At 38.6% G+C, this 19,789-nt stretch overlaps 1 pseudogene; it reads left to right on the forward strand.

The window, feature by feature from the left end:
* The first annotated feature begins 12,943 nt into the window (after window positions 1-12,943).
* On the forward strand, window positions 12,944-13,646 carry LOC103514021 (annotated as a pseudogene).
* Window positions 13,647-19,789: the final 6,143 nt, after the last annotated feature.

Genomic DNA, 19,789 nt, shown 5'->3' on the forward strand with positions numbered 1-19,789 from the left:
GAGAGTAGCTGGCGTCATATTGTTCATTTCTGATAAAGCGCTAGTGTAGATTTCTTTAGTAGTAGACTCAGTTAGATTTATGGTGGATTTCACCAATGACTGAATGAGAGATTTAATTAATGGGAGAATTTTTAATAATCCAAAAAGGAGTTTTTAAAAACTTCTGTTTGGATCATTATAAAAACTCCTTTTTCGGATGATTGAAATTTCTCCTATTAGTGAAATCTCTCATTAAGTCATTGGTAAAATCCACCATTAGTCCTATCCAAGTAGTAATTTGCATAGTGTTGTCAGCTGTCATGTCTAGTTACTCTAGTTTGTTTGACCTGTTTTTCATACCTGTAACTTAGTAGTTGATGTGTTTGTTACTTCTTAATAAAACTGTCTCCTTTCATCTTTTTGTAGAAAATATTCACAAGTTTTGTTCATTGTTTCCTCCCACTTGAATCATCTCAGCATTCAGGAAGCGGGACCATTGATACCTAGTTAAGCGTACACAGAAGGTAAGTGGGTTAACAATTTTAACTTAGAAGAAGGAAACAACTAGATTGGTATAAATAACTTAATAAGTAGTAATTTGCATAGTGTTGTCAGCTGTCATTTCTAGTTTATAGTTTGTTTGACCTGTTTTTCATACCTGTAACTTTTGTGAACTGTGTAAAGTAGGTAGTTGATGTAAACTGTGTAAATAGATCTACAGAGGTCGCAGTGTTAATTGCATACTCTCTCGGGAGAGGAGCAACCAGTCCCATAATAGAATAGAAAGTATTGTGAACTGTGTAAAGTAGTTGATCTGTGTAAATAGATCTACAGAGGTCGCAGTGTTAATTGCATACTCTCTCGGGAGAGGAGCAACCAGTCCCATAATAGAATAGAAAGTAGTTGATGTGTTTGTTACTTCCTAATAAAACTGTCTCCTTTCATCTTTTTGTAGAAAATATTCACAAGTTTTGTTTATTGTTTCCTCCCACTTGAATCATCTCAGCATTGAGGAAGCGGGACCATTGATACCTACTACCTAGTTAAGCGTACACAGAAGGTAAGTGGGTTAACAATTTTAACTTAGAAGAAGGAAACAAAAGCGGGACCATTGATACCTAGTACCTAGTTATGGGTACACAGAAGGTAAGTGGGTTAACAATTTTAACTTAGAAGAAGGAAACAACTAGATTGGTATAGATAACTTAATGAAGATGATTTACTATACATATCCCAACACCAACTCTGCAAGTTTGTCACATTTTCTGGGACATTTAAAGCATTTTAGGGTAGGAACACACTACAATCATTTTCACGCCTGTGAGCTCGAGTCACAAGGATATGGTTCAAAGTTCTCCCATAATAAAGTAGGTGATATCGTTCGCGATAGCTACACTGCCCTCACGTCACGGGAGATCACGTGACGTGATTATAGTGTGTTTTTACCTTCACTCTATTTAGTGCAAAACTCTAGAAATGTACCCAACATACACTTCTGGAAATGAAACCAATTCTTTTTCAAATCCCTCTTTGAGTCATACCTATGACCTGGCCTTTGAGGCCCTTCTGGTAAAGCCGCCATTTCAGAAGGTAAGTTTATTTATTAATAACGTCTACTGCATTTCTTGAAATAATATGAAACCCTTTTCCTAAACTTCATTCTTTATGAATGCCCTAACCCAAAAATAATTCAATTTCAATTTATCATTCCTTTGACTTACCTAATTGATTTATTATTTCTTTTAAGTTTTGGTCAAGTTCAATTCGTACTTCATTAATTTGTTGCATGTTGCATATACTGAATATTTTAATGGAATCTCTGAAACTTTTGTTGTATTTTTTTCTCTTGGCGAACTTTTCCAGTGGTAAGTAGAAAGTTTTTTTCCCTAAAGAGCTTTGAAGTCACCTTAGTTAGATTGAAGGGTAGCACGATTTTTTTGTAAGCTCTAGGTCGCGGATTCGATTCCCACCCGGGGCGAACTTTATCCTGTACAGATAAGCTTTGTATTCGGAACGGCGCTGCGCGGCGGCTGGCTTTCTAATATCCCGTCTTCTTCCTTCCCTCTTTGATTTCGGGACGATAAGACCCCAGTCGTTCGTACACAAAAAGGCCTAAAGGTTGTCTTGAGCTTATACGAATCAATTTTCGAAGACGTCCACATCAAATACGCCATCCTCTGTGTCTACCATGGCCTGTTCTTCATGTACATCTGGAGCTTCGTCAAGCTGATCATCACATCATCGACGGACATACCCGAACAGTTCCGAGTATCCGAGAAAACCCGAGAGGAGATCCGAACGGTCAAGAACAGTGTCGATAAGGTTGATGAGATATTGCGACCCCTAGCGGAACTTATACATATCCCAACACCAACTCTGCAAGTTCGTTACATTTTCTGGGACATTTAAAGCATTTTAGGGTAGGAACACACTACAATCATTATCACGCCTGTGAGCTCGAGTCACAAAGATATGGTTCAAAGTTCTCCAATAATAAAGTAGGTGATATCGTTCACGATAGCTACACTGCCCTCACGTCACGGGAGCTCACGTGACGTGATTATAGTGTGTTTTTACCTTCACTCTATTTAGTGCAAAACTTTAGAAATGTACCCAACACACACTTCTGGAAATGAAACCAATTCTTTTTCAAATCTCTTTGAGTCATATGACCTGGCGTTTAAGGCCCTTCTGGTAAAGCCGCCATTTCAGAGGGTAAGTTTAATTATTAATAACGTCTACTGCATTTCTTGAAATAATATGAAACCCTTTTCCTAAACTACACTTCATTCTTTATGAATGCTAGCGGACCGGTTGGCGATACAGACGTATTCGATCGATGGACGGGTGCGATACTGTGATATTTGTGGACTTGTGAAGCCCGATAGGACACATCATTGTAGGTAAGACAATAGAGCTGTAAAGAACAGAACTCTCTAGTAGTAAAACCTCGACTTCGTCCGCTTTTTTCAGGATATTTTTCCCCTTTTCAGTTTTTTTTTAGCCCTCATATAAAAATCTACACACAAAGCGACTATTTCATCCCAAACACGTTTAAGAACTTTGACACGGTTTGACGAATTCCTATTGAACTTTTCCCCAAGCTATTAATTACCAATACAAACATCCCAATAGCATATGTCATGTAAACAAAGCGGATTAGAGAATCCGTACGGTACATTAGCAACATGGGCAAATACTAGAAGAAGTAGAGGAGCGACGCTCAATCTTGTACCCTGAATATAATATGGATGCAATAGCCCTACATACTGAACTCCGCACATAGGAATTTCGTCAGAAAGGACCCCTATTTCAATGTAATGTGCCCTGTATAACATCGATAACTCAAATCAAATGTCCAAAAATTTCAATTTGTTTTAAACCTACATTAAAGTAGATAAGCCTACTTACATACTGGACTATGCACATAGGAATTTCGTCAGGAAGGACCCCCATTTCAATGTAATGTGCCCTGTATAACATCGATAACTGAAATCCAATGTCCAAAAATTTCAATTTGTTTTAAACCTACATTAAAGTAGATAAGTAGAGCCATGATTATCTTGATCCCATAATAAAAATCATCTTTAGTAATACACTCTTTGAAGTTACTCCAGAAGTATTGTATTTGGTACATCAGGGAAACCAACCTCAGTGATGTAGAGTAGAATATACCTTGTTTATCCTGCCAGAATTAGACTGAAAAGTCCCAATACTCCCGCAGTCCAAACAAGGTCTTGGATTTGGAGGTTGGTAGTTCGAGTCCAAATCAAAGATATTTGTGACAAGGATATAACAATGCTCCCAATACTCCCGCAGTCCAAACAAGGTCTTGGATTTGGAGGTTGGTAGTTCGAGTCCAAATCAAAGATATTTGTGACAAGGATATAACAATGCTCAACACAATAAAATTCCTTTTTACATCAGGGATTTTGACCAAAAAGTCCTTACTCGTACGTAATAAAAACGGCGGTGGTTGAAGAAGAAGAAGAAGAAGAAGAAGAAGAAGAAGAAGAAGAAGAAGAAGAAGAAAAAAAAAACATGAAAGGGTATCATATTAGACACCTGTCATCTACTAGTAAATTAGCATGCAGAGACAATACAAATCAACACACATTACAAAGAGACCTATTAAAAGGAACGGTTTGGAATTTACGATATGTGCTGAGATACACTAGGTACAAATATGTTGCTGTTCGTATCCAGGTGGTCGCGAATTTTCAATAGAACAGTTGCGCTTACTTGGGTGATGTTTCAAAGTCATAGAGCAGGAAAAATGAGGACCAACGGAATTTTTCTTTTTCTCCTACGACTTCTAGATCCCGAGATAAATCGATTTAAAAAATACCGGTAAATCGTGAACATTGACGTCATGGCATACGCACCCGTAGGCCATGACGTCACATCAGATGTCCCGAGGAAAGCTCCCTTAAGAGATCTACTTATACATATAACTTTTAGCCAGTTAAAATATTCGTCGATTTCTCGATTTCAATTTTTTATAAACGGGCTTAGTTGTGTATTTCATCGATTCCTGCGGAAGCAGTTGTTTAGTTTATAGGAACATATTTGGGTGATTAACTCATTAAAATTGGATCTCAGCCGAACCGCATGGCTCTCTTTGGAAGAAAAAATACATAAAATCTGTAAAACACCATAAAAGCGGTAAAACACCCAATAACCGTTTTCGTACCAACATTCGTCACTTTGTGACTTTGAATAAACAAAATAAGCCACCTTTTCTATGATCTCTTTGGTGCTTTCTTCCACTGAAATAAAATAGCATACAAAACATTAGAAGTATCAGTCATAGAAGAAGATATCTCATTATGATTACAAATTAACTAAACACATCTGGGTTAAAACGGATATCGAACTCGCAATCCTTGAGGGAGCCGACCGCGCGAGCTGCCTTGGCTACGATCTCTTTGGTGCTTTCTTCCACAATTAGAAAAGATGTAGAATTTCGAAGACAACCAAATAGCAAATAGCCCAAGAAACACACAGAAAGCCTAAAATTTACAGGACAAAAACGTGGTAAACTTTATCCTAAAGTTCCACACCCCTATTCCTCTCTTAATTAATCCATCAACAAATAATTTGTATACTTTTTTTTTATTTAAACTCTCTGTCGTCTCAGTTGTTCCTTATCCACATGACGTACTCCCGGGCTAAACACATCTGGGTTGAAACGGATATCGAACTCGCAATCCTTGAGTGAGCCAACCGCTCGAGCTGCCTTGGCTACAATCTCTTTGGTGCTTTCTTCCACTGAAATAACATAAAAAGCATCAAGGTAAAACACCCAGTAATCGTTTTCGTACCAATACTCGTCACATTGTACACGTAACTTTAAATGAAAAAAAAAAAAAAAAATGAGCCAGCCGTCTTGGCTACGATCTTGTTTAGAGTGCGGGAGTAAAGGGACTTTTCAGTCTCATTCTGGCAGGATAAACAAGGTATATTCTATTCTATGTATCTCTCCCTGTAACATTTCATAATAGGAAAGTTCTTCTCTTAAGCCTTAAGCCGGGTCAAGTTACTAATCGGGTTAAATCTCGCTTCTATACAAGTAAAGACCGAATCTTGTACATTAGATAACGCTCTTTATGTTTCTCTCCCTGTAATATTTCATAATAGGAAAGTTCTTCTCTTAAGCCTTAAGCCGGGTCAAGTTACTAATCGGGTTAAATCTCGCTTCTATACAAGTAAAGACGGTGGTGTAGTGGTTAGCATGGACTTCGGATCTCGAGGTTGGTGGTTCGAGTCCAAGTCTAAAAATTTAGCCTGGTGACGCTTAGCACTTAAGGCCCATCGTTCCCACTTGTCGTGAGTTTCCTCCGATTCTTTTCCAAATGTCCTTGTAGGCAATGTAATTTAAATAAGAGTGTTCCCACTACGCAGGACACGATTTTTTTTTTTTTTTTTTTTTTTTGAACGAAAAGGAACTCTTCTACCTTAACAATCACCCGGATATGAAATAAGGAAAAGGAATAAAAATGAGAACAATTTATTCTTTTATGAAGAAGTTTTTGATTTGGGTCCAACAGCTTTTACATAACCGTTGTCCTTTTATGAGCTAGAACTAATAATGTCCTCATATTCTTTTATGAAGGAGTTTTTGATTTGGGTCCAACAGCTTTTACATAACCGTTGTCCTTTTATGAGCTAGAACTAATAATGTCCTCCGTAGATTGGTGTATGCTTAACCCATCCTTTAGGGCTGTTTGCCCCTTTTGCCTCTACACCTAAGCCTTGGAGTGGGCTTTTTGCGTATGAAGTAAAGCTAATGGCCTCTGTAAACTTTAAATCAACTTTATCAGCTGTTGTACAATATTTACTTTTATCAAAGTGTGCCAACTTCAATATTTGCTCATCACCTGTCCAATGGATACCTGTGAATCTGGCCACAATTAAGTATGTTGAAGATACCTACATTACCTACACAATATTCGTAGAAAGTACACCCATTGGCTGGCTGATTTCTGATAATACGTGGTCACCTATGGATATTAGTATTATTAGTGGTCAAATAATATGTACCTACATTCTTAGTCACCTTATTATAGGCAGTATAGGCTCGTAAGCACATTCTATCCTTACTACAGGATTCATCAAAAGAGTAGACCTATTTTAAAATGGGCATAAGTCACTGGTCAGCCTAGACTAAAGGAACTGCAGCAATGCATACTAAATGGGAGTTTTGTCATCTCCACTAATGTTTCTATAAAATGGGATTTTGACATCTCCGCTAATAAACTATGTTTCTATGAAAGGGGGGTTTTGACATCTCCACTAACTGTTTCTAAAATAAAAAGGTAAAATGACTTGGCAGAAGGTTTACCTTTCACGTACGTAGACCTTTACAACCTATTTAAGGTGTTTTTTTTTGCCTTGACATTATAAATTATATAAATTTTTCACCCTTACCTATAGATTTCTGGACATATTCCAATTACTACCAATTTCATCCGAAATAAAGTTATTTTAATTTCAAAAATGGTCTAGCCCTTCTAGGCCACAGACAGACCCTATAATAGTAAAACACAATATTACTCGGGCATATACATGTATTCTTATATGTATGATAATCCTGATATGTATATCTTGAGAGCCAGCAGAATACACACAGTACCGCTATCTTCATCGCGAGAGACGAGAGACCCATAACATCTTCCTCGATCAGGCCATGCCTGGCGGTCAAATTCAGATCGTGAACAAATTTTGAAACAGTGCTTCTCAAAGTTGTTGCTGACTGACTCCCATGGCGTAGTGGTCACTGCGCTCGCCTTGCACGCGGGAGACCCGGGTTCGATTCCCGGCGGGGTCAAGAAATTTTGGCGTAGTGGTCACTGCACTCGCCTTGCACGCGGGAGACCCGGGTTCGATTCCCGGCGGGGTCAAGAAATTTGTATCCTGCAAATGATTGATTCCGTGACTGGATGTTGTGGGGCTCGGATATTATTATTATTATTATTATAATTTAAGTTGTTGCCCCCGCGGCACACTTCTCAAGACTCCAATCTTCCCGCGGCACTCCCCATTCCCTCATCCAGCACATAAATGTTGAGTACTGTGGGTGATATAGGCTGGTTAAATTTGTCACATTCCAGTTAGTTAGTTAGTTAGCTCCACATGTATGGTTAAGTATTATAATTTAAAAAGAAGTTACAGCATAATATGACCTCAATTCTTTGATATTTTGAAGAGGACAGGAGAAAATCAACCTTTCCGAGTATATGTCAATATTGACCCAACATGGGTTTAAGCCTTCAAGGAAGAAGTCCTGGTCGCGCTTTTGCCATTGGTGGACCTTGAGCCTCCCCCGGGACCAAGGTGTCCAGGGGCTCCAGGCAGAGCAGATCCTAACGCTAGAGCGTTCTGGCCTGTTTCGCTATTGAACACAATTCATCAGTGTCGTACCTTCGGCTCTGGGGCACCCAGTTCATGCTACGTAAGGCCCGTTTCCACAAATATATTTCATTTGGCACAAGCTTCCCCATCCGTGGCACAATCTCCGTCTTTTACAGATGGGTATACAATTTGTTGAATATTTATTTATATTGAGAGATTTGTATCTAAATCTGTTGTTAGATACAAATGGAAACTTCTTAAATAAATTAAATAAATTTTGGTTCGTCCCAAAAATTCAAGATTTGTCTCAAGTAGGTTAGTGTTGTATAAGAGTGAATCTTTTAATAGCGCCGTAGTCTTTTTTCTCAATTTGGCATGCTCTCTTTCTTTACTTTATCAGTTTTGTGATCTTTATTTCATTTTTAAATCCCAAATCTCGCGGCACACGTAAGGCGCCCTCGCGGCACACTAGAGTGACGCGGGACACAGATTGAGTAGCACTGTTTTAAAAGAAACACCCATGATGTTATGAACTGGCTGATGTGAGGATGCGAATATGTATTTGGTATCTTCATTGTTAAATGTTAAACATCCTGAGAAAGATAACATGTGAAGAGTCCACGGGAGGAAGATTGTGCTTTTCGTTCGACCACATTAGACATAATAATTTGGCACTTGAGGCTGGCTGAATCCTTGGGCAAAGTTCGTTTTAATTCAGCAGGAATCATTGAACGATCAGATGATTTTTGTAATTTCACCTATGTAGTCTCTCTCCCTCTCTCTTTTTCTTTTCATAAGATATCCTCGATACATATGTGAATGTTGGCTTGGGCATATTTTCACCAAAAGCCCAATATTACATTTAAAAAGTTCCCAAAGAAATTTCACAATTTTTTGCTAAAAAGTTTGGAAACAAATTTCACATTTTTTACTTGAAATTTCGCTAATAAATTGTACAATTTTTGCTTAAAGCAACGTACCTTTAGGCTGTTGCAACACAGGTTAATTAATGTCTCTTCCTGTTCGACTCTCATCGAGAGATCTTAGGAAAAGGTCTGGTTCAACTCCAGTCAAAAATTAAGCCCAACAACTCGATCACATATTATGTGGTTAGTACCTTCATCCTTCTTCCCGTGGACTCTTCATGTAACGTTGTTTTACCTACCGCTGGGCACTTGGTTTAAACATGTTTATATCCTACGAATCAGCCGTTACAGTCAAACTATGTTAAACCTCTTGAAAAAAGTCCTGTTTGACGGCTAACTAAGGAAACACGTTTACATTACATTGAAACGGGGGTCTTTTCTGTATGTAGGACTATTTCATTAGGTACAACTGATCAGGTCCGCCTGTCAGGTCTACCTGATACCTCATGAGAACACACACTATCAGGTAGACCTCACAGGTACGGCTGAAAAGGTCCGCCTGTCAGGTCTACCTGATCCTGATGAGCACATACACATTCAGTAGTGAGTAGCGGCTGGCCTTAGACTGCTGGGGTAAAAGAACAGGACCATAGTCAAACAAAGGCAGTACCAAACTCAGCACCTCAGTATCCAAGCTAACTAGCATGCCTAGTTAGTTAGTTAGTTAGTTAGATCCACAAGTATGGCTAAGTATTCTAATTCAAAAAGAAAGAATATACAGCATAAAATAAACTCTATTCGATGATAGTTTGAAGAGAAGAGGACATGATAGGAGAAAATTAACCTTTCCGAGTATGTATATTTGCACATGTATGTCAATTGACCATGTATGTCAATTGACATGCTGTTTATGCCTTCAAGGAAGAAACTCTGGCATTGGTGGATCTTGAGCCTCCTCCGGGACCAAGGTGTCCAGGAGCTCCAGGCAGAGCAGATCCTAACGCTAGAGCGTTCTGGCCTGTTTCGCTATTGAACACAATTCATCAGTGTCGTACCTTCGGCTCTGACTGAGAAAGATAACATGTGAAGAGCCCACGGGAGGAAGATTGTGTTTTTCGTTCGACCATATTAGACATAATAATTTGGCACTTGAGGCTGAATCCTTGAACGATCAGATGATTTTTGTATGTAATTTCACCTATGTAGTCTCTCTCTCTCTCTCTCTCTCTCTCTCTCTCTCTCTCTCTCTCTCTCTCTTTTTTCAAGATGTCCTCGATACATATGTGAATGTTGGCTTGGGCATATTTTCACCAAAAGTCCAATATTACATTTAAAAAGTTCCCAAAGAAATTTCACAATTTTTGCTAAAAATTTTTGAAACAAATTTCACCTTTTTTACTTGAAATTTCGCAAATAAATTGTATAATTTTTGCTTAAAGTGACGTACCTTTAGGCTGTTGCAACATAGGTTAAATAATGTCTCTTCCTGTTCGACTCTCATCGAGTCGACACTACGAACGTTACAAAATCAAGTGAAATAAATCAAGTAGATGTAAGGAACGAATAAAAAGAACAAGTAGAAGAGGACAATGAAGAAGAATAAAAAAGATATAGAGGTAGTTGAAGAACAAGGAACTGGAAGATAAAGTAAAAAGAAGAATAAGAAGTATCTTACAAGGGCTGATTCCGAAGAAGAAAACGGACAAGGAAAAAAGCACTTGATATAATGAAGAGAAAGAAGATGCTGAAAGAAGAAGAGCTAAGAAAAGAAGAACTGAAAGAACCAAAGACCAAAATATATCCCGATAAAGGAGTCAGTTTTTCGAATTGTGTGTTCCCATCTTTTGCGAACGAATATGGGATCCCACCCAGACTCGGATAATGCACAAGTGGCAGCGGCAAGAAAAGGTGAACCTTAAAGAGGAGGAGGAGAAGAATGAGAAGGACAAGAAAAAGAACAAGAACAAAAAGAAGACTAGAAATGAAAGGATAATCACAAAGAACGAGTTTCAAAAATAAGAAGTAAGTAACTGAAAAGAATGAAAAGAAGACCAAGAAGAGAACAAGAAGAAAGTCACTAATTTTGTACTGAATGGTTTGGGTCGTATGTGGGAAAGAGAGAGGGAGAGAGAGAGAGGGAGAGAGAGAGAGAGAGAGAGAGGGAGAGAGAGAGTATGAACATTGTTAAACTTTCATAGATACCTACAATACTATACGAGTATCTATACATACCTACGTATATGTCACATTTAACTAGCTGTTCCCAAGAAACCTTTTTTTTTCAAGATTCTCAGAATCCAAACCGATTCAATCTTTCTCTTTCCTAGATCGGTTTATATTTCCTAGAATTAACAGCAATGTCCACTTCACGAGTACTTTGTTATATGCTGTTGGGAAGCCCACTTTTTGCTATCGAGTCAAATGGGAGGTCAAAAGATTTGCCACTTTGCTGGGATCTCACACGTCTTAAATAAAATTAGTTCAATCTTCGTTTTATATTTACACGACCAGGTACTTCTTCTTCTTCGTCTTCTTTTTCGCGTTTTCCCGTGTACAGACGGGGTCGGCGTTTTTCGTCAGCCTTCAATCAGCCCTAACTTGGGTGATTACTTTAGGCTGACAATTGGTTTTGGTTACAAATTTTACGAGCCTTTCACACTCCCCACTCAACCTTTGCTATTTCTTTAGCAAGGGAAAATTCAGGCTGGTTTTACATGTACGTATATTGTTGTCGACATTGCATTGGTTTTTAGAAGAGATTTACTTATATAACTTTTAGCCAGTTCAAATATTCGTCGTCGATTTCTCGATTTCAATTTTTTATAAACGGGCTTAATTGTGTATTTCATCGATTCCTGCGAAAGCAGTTGTTTAGTTTATAGGAACATATTTGGGTGATTAACTCATTAAAATTGGATCCCAGCCGAACCACATGGCTCTCTTTGGAAGAATCTGTCAGTGTTTGCTGAAATGTGCCAACGCAATCCCCGTCCTGATGTCCATGTCCGCGTTTATCTTCTCCTACTGGTACTACATCTTCGAATTCTACAAGACTTCCCTCATTTTCGAAGTATCCCCGTCCTGATGTCCATGTCCGCGTTTATCTTCTCCTACTGGTACTACATCTTCGAATTCTACAAGACTTCCCTCATTTTCGAAGACGTCCACATCAAATACGCCATCCTCTGTGTCTACCATGGCCTGTTCTTCATGTACATCTGGAGCTTCGTCAAGCTGATCGTCACAACATCGACGGACATACCCGAACAGTTTCGAGTATCCGAGAAAACCCGAGAGGAGATCCGAACGGTCAAGAACAGTGTCGATAAGGTTGATGAGATATTGCGACCCCTAGCGGACCTGTCACATAGTCGACGGGACGTCGATCCACATCGATGGACACACCTTAAGGCCCAACAGTATCAAATGCTTTGTTACAGTCTAAAAATGAGACACAATTTAAAATCTCTCATACAAGTCAATTCAAACCATGCCTGGACCTCAGGATGATGAGCCACCATTGACCGAGACCTTAAGCCAAGTTCAGAGGTGTACCAGTATCCTCGTATAGGTCCTCGCTATAGCTTACGGTACTTTACTTCTCTCCACAGCACAATATTTACCATATACACTTCACTTCTTTATTCATATTCATACATGAAAATAAATCAGGACCATACTGGGTGGTCGACGCGACGTAGGGCCCATATCAAAATGAAATCATGAATCTTTGTGGTAAAGCAGAGAGCTTTTTCACAACTTTGTGGGTATCACAGTATTACAAGTCTTTCATTTTGCTAGGCTTGGACTGATTTTTTATCTCTTTCGATACATATCCACAACCTTAAGGAGGGGTTGATTTGTGGCAAATGTGACTAAGTAAACTAAGTTTTACATAAAATTCTCGCGGTCTGCCAGTTTAAAATCCCTGCTTTAGTGATTAATTAGTTATGGATCAAAGAGGACAGTACGGTTCTTCACAATATTGTAGAGATGTTCAGGGTTTAGAGGAAATTTGAGAAACATTTCATATTTGGTCACCTAATAGCCTAATACATACCCATGGGCGTCTAATTTACGAGTAATACCGTCTCATTGGGTCTTTTCGTTTCAGGTTTCCACGAAGATCTCAACAATTCCATTGAAGCCAGATCCGGCATGATGAGTCTACCCGAGATGAATGAGACGTCCAAAGGTAAAACAGTAAATTTCAGATCTGGAGGTTGATGGTTCGAGTCCAAGAAGTGCATCATGAAAAAATGGACCACCACTGTCCCTGGATCAACAACTGCGTCTCCTACGCCAACTACAAATTCTTCGTTCTGTTCCTCACCTATGGTGTTTTGTACTTCGGCTTCATTCTGACTACCATGATCCTTTCCATGACCAAGGTAAAGTCAGATCACTTCTGGCTCGTCTTCACTCTATCACGCTGTTTCCCACTGCTTTTGCTGGCAGCTTCATTGACCACCGTGAAGCTGGCACTATTGGCGTACCACATTTACTTGATGCTCCACAATCGAACGACTTTAGACGCGTATCGGGCCCCCCAGTTCAATTATGGACCGGACAGGAATGGATTCGATCTGGGAAAGCGCAACAACTTCTACCAAGTGTTCGGAAAAGACCGGTTGCTATGGTTTTTCCCGGTGTTCTCCAGTTTGGGCAACGGATGGAGCTTTCCGACCCGAGCAGATTATGCTTTCGCTGAATCGGGGGGGTTTGACAAATTGTACGAGCCGGATGAAAAAGAAAAGCTGATTCCCAAATGAAAGCGGGATATTTTAAGCTGAATAGAAATCAAGTATTGCCCAAAGGCATTTGAAAAACTGAAACTGCCGACGCGACGAAATAAAAGTGGTACGTAAAGAACCTATTCTTCTTACCTTCAATGATGGAAATCTTACAATATACGATTAGTGATATCTGATATCAATTGTCCATTAAAATCCCAGGTTGTTCCAAATGAGTTTTCAAAGAACCAATTATTCTTGCCTTCAATGATGGAAATCTTACAATATACGATTAATGATATCTGACATCAATTGTCCACAAAAATCCCAGGTTGTTCCAAATAAGTTTTCTGTAAGGGGAAAAGAAAGAATACTTCAGGACGTAAAGTGATCACACCAAAATGGAACCCAACATTGGATTTTTTTTAATAGGTAAATAAAAAAAGGAGGTATTATTCAAATTGTATAGGTAACTAACTTCTAAAGTTCAAAGGGTATCAAAATGCTCCAAACCATTTAAACTTTAGGGGGAGTAAAAACTTCGCTGAGACTACTAGTTCGATAAGGTTCACTCTGAAATTTCTTTGTAAACTTGAAATCCGCGTTCGGTTTAGAACAATGGACACAAAGATTCAATGGAGTGCTATGGCAGTTACATTTGCATGCAACATTCTAACTATACATTGTCACCCGAGATCTTTTGCCCCGATAAAAACCTCGCTCTCAGAGTAATGCACTTTGGAGGCTCTTGGATAAAGTTATGGTGATTTACTGCTAAAACTGTTAGGGCAAAAGAACTTTGCGGTTTACTACCAAGGACAGTCACTCACTATCAGGTAGGTACAACTGATCAGGTCCGCCTGTCAGGTCTACCTGATACCTCATGAGAACACACACTATCAGGTAGACCTCACAGGTACGGCTGAAAAGGTCCGCCTGTCAGGTCTACCTGATCCTGATGAGCACATACACATTCAGTAGTGAGTAGCGGCTGGCCTTAGACTGCTGGGTGCTGGGGTAAAAGAACAGGACCATAGTCAAACAAAGGCAGTACCAAACTCAGCACCTCAGTATCCAAGATAACTAGCATGCCTAGTTAGTTAGTTAGCTCCACATGTATGGTTAAGTATTATAATTTAAAAAGAAGTTACAGCATAATATGACCTCTATTCTATGATATTTTGAAGAGGACAGGATAGGAGAAAATCAATGTTTCCGAGTATATGTCAATATTGACCCAACATGGGTTTAAGCCTTCAAGGAAGAAGTCCCGGTCGCGCTTTTGCCATTGGTGGACCTTGAGCCTCCCCCGGGACCAAGGTGTCCAGGGGCTCCAGGCAGAGCAGATCCTAACGCTAGATGTAAAGTGATCACACCCAAATGGAACCCAACATTGGATTTTTTAAATAGGTAAATAAAAAAAGGAGGTATTATTCAAATTGTATAGATAACTAACTTCTAAAGTTCAAAGGGTATCAAAATGCTCCAAACCATTTAAACTTTAGGGGGAGTAAAAACTTCGCTGAGACTACTAGTCGTAAAGTGATCACACCAAAATGGAACCCAACATTGGATTTTTTTTAATAGGTAAATAAAAAAAGGAGGTATTATTCAAATTGTATAGGTAACTAACTTCTAAAGTTCAAAGGGTATCAAAATGCTCCAAACCATTTAAACTTTAGGGGGAGTAAAAACTTCGCTGAGACTACTAGTTCGATAAGGTTCACTCTGAAATTTCTTTGTAAACTTGAAATCCGCGTTCGGTTTAGAACAATGGACACAAAGATTCAATGGAGTGCTATGGCAGTTACATTTGCATGCAACATTCTAACTATACATTGTCACCCGAGATCTTTTGCCCCGATAAAAACCTCGCTCTCAGAGTAATGCACTTTGGAGGCTCTTGGATAAAGTTATGGTGATTTACTGCTAAAACTGTTAGGGCAAAAGAACTTTGCGGTTTACTACCAAGGACAGTCACTCACTATCAGGAAGGTACAACTGATCAGGTCCGCCTGTCAGGTCTACCTCATGAGAACACACACTATCAGGTAGACCTCACAGGTACGGCTGAAAAGGTCCGCCTGTCAGGTCTACCTGATCCTGATGAGCAATCAAATGTCACGAGGAAAGCTCCCTCGCAGGCAACGCATTAATGTGTTTCTGCGCATTTCTTTCTGCTCCTCCGCAAGCGCGCTTGTATACTAGCGCTACCTAGCGAGGCAACTGCCTGAAGTCTGACGTCACACATCTTTGAATTCTTTCATTAGAACGGAAAATGAAAATTGAAATTTCGACCTTTTAGAGTTATTTTTTCGGAGTTTTGACCTCAGATTTGTATTTTTCAATACTTTTTACGTAGGGATCAATCATTTATTAATTTTTACCCCATTTGCAACTCAATGTTCACATGTCATTAGCGGATCTGTAAAAGACAAATTGATTTGAAGACAAACCGTACTTGTACAAACAATCATACTCTTACAAGGAATTAGCTATTAAGCCATTTTCCTCATATCGTACAATCATTAAATGTCTAGAAAAATGACACTGAACCCATATACCAAACCTCTTTTATGGTCTAAATATGCGATAAATAGGTGTATCTTTTAGAAACTTATGTGTAACCCGTTTTTGAATCGCATTTTGTGGATAGAATTCTAGTCCTCGTCAGGGATTGAACCCGAGCCCTCGTGTTTACCTGTCGAGCGTCTTGATAACACCACTTAGGCGTCCTAAGCAGGCTTTATAGGTGTGTTCACACATAGTCGACGGGACGTCGATCCACATCGAATCATAATAAATTCACATCGATCAACGGCCGCGGACTATGTGTGGACACACCTTAAGGTTCAACAATATCAAATGATTTGTTACAGTCTAAAAATGGGACACAATTTAAAATCTCTCATACAAGTCAATTCAAACCATGCCTGGACCTCAGGATGATGAGCCACCATTGACCGAGACCTTAAGCCAAGTTCAGAGGTGTACCAGTATCCTCGTATAGGTCCTCGCTATAGCTTACGGTACTTTACTTCTCTCCACAGCACAATATTTACCATATACACTTCACCTCTTTATTCATATTCATACATGAAAATAAATCAGGACCATACTGGGTGGTCGACGCGACGTGGGGCCCATATCAAAATGAAATCATGAATCTTTGTATTAAAGCAGAGAGCTTTTTCACAACTTTGTGGGTATCACAGTATTACGAGTCTTTCATTTACTCAATCATCATATATTTATCATCGCTCGATTCTTTGATTTGTAATGCCGCCACTGGTCGCTACTCGATTACAGTAGCTACTCAATTGTCCTCACGAGGCTGAGTGCACCCCGAACTCCAAGCACAGTCCCCATCCGTGGCACAAGCTCCGGCTTTTACGGATGGGTATACCATTTGTTGAATATTTATTTATATTGAGAGATTTGTATCTAACAACAGATGAATGGAAACTTCTTAAATAAATTTTGGTTCGTCCCGAAAATTCAAGATTTGTCTCAAGTAGGTAGTTATAGTCGATACCTACTTATATGTAGGTATATTTAGTATATATCAAAGGATAGGATGTCCAAGACAAAAGAGGAAGATAAGAGAAAAAGTATTGGAACTGTGAAAAGTAAGTCTTTTGGGAAGTCAAGTCAGTAAAGTTTGATGTAGGAAAGGCATTCAATGGCCCGGCTTTTACGGATGGGTATACCAATTGTTGAATATTTATTTATATTGAGAGATTTGTATCTAACAACAGACTTCTCAAATGGAAACTTGTCAAATAAATTTTGGTTCGTCCCGAAAATTCAAGATTTGTCTCAAGTAGGTACCTAGTTATAGTCGATACCTACTTATATGTAGGTATATTTAGTATATATTATACATTAGGTATATTTAGTATATCAAAGCATAGGATGTCCAAGACAAAAGAGGAAGATATACATATAAGAGAAAAAGTATTGGAACTGTGAAAAGTAAGTCTTTTGGGAAGTCAAGCCAGTGAGGTTTGATGTAGGAAAGGCATTCAATGGCAAAATTTGTCACTTCCTAAAAGCCTCAGAAAAGAACGAATTTTAAAATAAATCTAACTGGAAACTCCAAACCCGAAGAAGCGGGAAACTGTGAAGAAGTCATCTGAAGGGACTTTTCAGTCTCATCCTAGCAGTATAAATGAAGTCTAAAAGAGGTATAAAACATAAGTTAACTGTAGTCTATTCTATTTTGAAGGATTCCGTATAATCCCGATCAATCTGAAGAATTCCCGGAACGACATTTAGAGAAAAGATAAGGTAACTTTACAAAAGGGCCCAAAGCATTTTCTTCGAGTTAACTGTAGTCTATTCTATTTTGAAGGATTCCATAATCCCGATCAATCTGAAGAATTCCCGGAACGACATTTAGAGAAAAGATAAGGTAACTTTACAAAAGGGCCCAAAGCATTTTCTTCAAGTTAACTGTCGTCTATTCTATTTTGAAGGATTCCATATAATCCCGATCAATCTGAAGGATTCCCGGAACGACATTTAGAGAAAAGATAAGGTAACTTTACGAAAGGGCCCAAAGCATTTTCTTCACTATGACCGCCGACACTACGAACGTTACAAAATCAAGTGAAATAAATCAAGTGGATGTAAGGAACGAATAAAAAGAACAAGTAGAAGAGGACAATGAAGAAGAATAAAAAAGATATAGAGGATGTAAGGAACGAATAAAAAGAACAAGTAGAAGAGGACAATGAAGAAGAATAAAAAAGATATAGAGGGCTAAAAAGTTTGGAAACAAATTTCACATTTTTTACTTGAAATTTCGCAAATAAATTGTACAATTTTTGCTTAAAGCAACGTACCTTTAGGCTGTTGCAAGTTGCAACATAGGTTAATTAATGTCTCTTCCTGTTCGACTCTCATCGAGAGATCTTAGGAAAAGTACTGGTTCAACTCCAGTCAAAAATTAAGCCCAACAACTCGATCACATAGTTAGTACCTTCATCCTTCTTCCCGTGGACTCTTCATGTAACGTTGTTTTACCTACCGCTGGGCACTTGGTTTAAACATGTTTATATCTCAAGCGTATTGGATCAACTTTTGGATGATTCTCAAAGTCTACATGTATTTCCACCCAGCTGAGCTTTACATTTGAGCTTAGTGAAGCGAAGTGGAGAGGATCTAAGCGAAGCTTGAATCTTCATTTAAAATGGTGGCCCACCCGAAAGTATTTAAATACATATTATTGAATACAATCAACAGATGTAAAATTGATTATACAACCGGTCCCGTTGAATCATGCAAGTTCAGCCTTGGATTATTTTTGAATATTATCGATTTTAGATTGTTTTATAGTCATAAGATTGACTTTTTAGTCCGAAAATTTTAACCCACAATGGATAAAAATCTTCAAAGATTTCGTTTATTTATTTCACCATATCTCTCTAATTCACCCTCCCGAAATTTAGCTTCCCCCCCTTTTTATTTGGCAGGTATGTTGAACCCCTTAAGGGCATTTAATCTTTGAATTTTAGGATCGATCGGTTCTATAGGTTCCCTATAGGGCACCTTTTTTCTGTGAAATCTCTTTACAAAATCAAGCTGCTCTGAGATTGTATGACATTTATGAGAACGCATTGTGGTATTCACAAGTGTTTTATCCTTTCAAAAGTTCATCTTGCTAGTTTTCTCATATTTTTGAATACAATCAACAGATGTAAAATTGATTATACAACCGGTCCCGTTGAATCATGCAAGTTAAGCCTTGGATTATTTTTGAATATTATCGATTTTAAATTGTTTTATAGTCATAAGATTGACTTTTTAGTCCGAAAATTTTAACCCACAATGGATAAAAATCTTCAAAGATTTCGTTTAGTTATTTCACCATATCTCTCTGATTCACCCTCCCGAAATTTAGCTCCCCCCCCTTTCTTATTTGGCAGGTATGTTGAACCCCTTAAGGGCATTTAATCTTTAAATTTTAGGATCGATCGGTTCTATAGAGTCCATATAGGGCCCTTTTTTTCTATGAAATCTCTTTACAAAATCAGCCTGCTCTGAGATTGTATGACATTTATGAGAACGCATTGTGGTATTCACAAGTGTTTTATCCTTTCAAAAGTTCATCTTGCTAGTTTTCCATTCAGCGGTTGTGTGTTTCAAGACTTTCCATGTTTTTCGAATTGTGTGTTCCCATCTTTTGTGAACGAATATGGGATCCCACCCAGACTTGGATAATGCATAAGCGGCAGCAGCAAGAAAAGGCGAATCTTAAAGAGGGGGAGGAAGAGGAGGAGGAGGACAAGAAAAAGAACAAGAAGAAGACTAGAAATGAAAGGATAATCACAAAGAACGAGTTTCAAAAATAAG

Source organism: Diaphorina citri, unplaced genomic scaffold, assembly GCF_000475195.1.
Source record: "Diaphorina citri unplaced genomic scaffold, Diaci psyllid genome assembly version 1.1 scaffold42, whole genome shotgun sequence".
Taxonomy (NCBI): domain Eukaryota; kingdom Metazoa; phylum Arthropoda; class Insecta; order Hemiptera; family Psyllidae; genus Diaphorina; species Diaphorina citri.